Here is a 2,216-nt window from a genome sequence, read left to right as displayed (position 1 = left end):
GATTGCATTTTCTGAAGACATTTCAGTCACAAAAATAGTTGTAAACTCATCCCAAGGAATTGACTTCAAATTTAGTAATAGATGTATATGTTCTAAAATTGACATTTAATATAATTTCCTAGCCACCTTTAACCAAAATCCTCTTCCCACTTGAGAATGCACCATGAATCAAATGAATAGTATCAATAATATAATGTTCTATTCACTTAAAATATCTATTGTAGTTCTCCACTTCTTTTGTAACATGCTTTTACAATACTTAGAGCCTTGAAAATGTGATACGACCTCATGCAAAAGAATACCCATCTTCTTCGAAAATGTGTCCATATGTCTTAAATAAGTTACTTGAATGCCACTATGGATTAACGTACTTGCATAGCAGGGACTAATGGCTCTTTATCATTGTAGTTAACAATGTTGCAAGTTATTCTTCTAAAAGCTCCCATGTTTATATTCCTTCATGTCCTCATAGCCACATCAATTAGTTGATGATAACACAAATTCCTCTTCCACACTTTCATACAAATAATGTCTACTCAATTCCGCAGCTGAGCTATTCTAGAGGGAGAAGATTTTAGTATGAAATAGATAGGTCATTCAAGTTCATATTAAATGATGTTTTTGTGAATCAGGGAGGTTTAGTTGAGAGTATTACCATGATTCACTTAGTGCTAGGCATTTAGAAGGATTAGTAGGGACTAAGCAAGGTTTATATGGTGCAATGATTTGATAGTGTATATTTCTACCTTCTTCAGTTTTCTATTCCTATAATATACTTATTAGGTTGATTTATATTGATCAATATAAGACTCTAAAGGTGTATCTTGTTCTCACTTGCTCTATTATTATTCTTTGAGGCTCTTTCCAGGAGATTTGATCTCTTCTATGGGGGATTAAGTTCTACTAATCACTTGGTTTATTGATTGGTGTTATAGACATTTTTGTGCCTCGCATCATGGAGCATGGAATGTCGATAATTACAGGGATCCTCAGTCCCTAAACATGTTGTTCTTACCCCTAAAAGAACAAGGTCATCAAACAACAACACTTCCAATCAGTTCTCCACCTGAAAACACTTCAAAACAGGCTTATTTTGGATCATGTCAGCTGCTTAACTGAGCTTCTGCGCTGTAATGCAACTGTCCCACTCTGTACCTGCACTGGAAGTCAAAAGTAATGAAGGCTACCTGCGCTGGGCGAGATTGGCCAAGTGGCACAGTCATCCTGCAAGGTGTCAACTGCCCAGGAAGCTTCCAAACTGACACTTGGTTCATGAGATTCGCCCTGTGATGAGTAAGAGGTACTTGATCACCATGTGTAACCAAGGATCTCCAAGTGGACTTAAGAACTGAAGATTAACTGAAGAGGGAGAGGACACAAGGCAGCTTCATGTCAGTCTCAAGCTGACTCACCCTCTCTTCTTCTATCCTATATATAAAGCTCTTCTATGAGGTCTAAGGAGGCTGGAATTTTGTGTAAAGCAAGGAGGTGCTGTTGGATTACAGTTAGAGCTATTGGGTGATTGTTTTACTAGAGGTGAAGAGGAGAGTTCTTGCTGCTGGGGAGGTGCTGCTGGATTGGAGCCATCATTGGTTGTAACCTTCTCAGAACCCTGTTACTTCTATCAATAAAGTTTTTCATTCCTATATACTTGTATTACATTGATGGATTGTATTTACTTGTATATTTGATTCACTCTAATCCATGCATCAGTTATGAGTACTTGTATCTTGTAGTTTCCTCTCTTCTTTTGTGCAAGGCTTGTGTGTAGCTGGACTGGCAAAGAGAGCAAGGAGCTGGGAACAAGAGACAAAGAGAGAGGATCAAGATCGACCAAGCGAAGGACACCAGGTTGGTTAATCATTTCTTCCTTCTCTCTGTACTTTCATAAAGGAAAACATCAAAGCTTTACTTTCAGTTGTTGCTAAAGACTGTCACCTTTAGAGTAGGGATAGGGTCATCCGCATCGGATACTTTTCCCCACAACAAACTGGCAACTCCGCTGGGGAACCTAGTATCTTGTTGGTGTTTGTAGTATTTTGCTATTCATTTCTTGAAGAAAAGAGTACCAAATCGAAAAGCTTTTGACTATATCAAAAGCGAAGTAGAGGGTCTGCTACTCTTGCTCATTTGCTGAGCAAATTCAAGATTTGAAGAGCTTATCTACAAAAGACTCTTTACTCTTTGTGATAGCTTTTCATCCTCTTGATCATACC

This window comes from Pinus tabuliformis, chromosome 1_1, assembly GCF_031772625.1.
Source record: "Pinus tabuliformis cultivar Carrire ecotype Pingquan chromosome 1_1, CPIR1, whole genome shotgun sequence".
NCBI classification, from domain to species: Eukaryota; Viridiplantae; Streptophyta; class Pinopsida; order Pinales; family Pinaceae; genus Pinus; species Pinus tabuliformis.
This window is presented reverse-complemented; position numbering follows the sequence as displayed.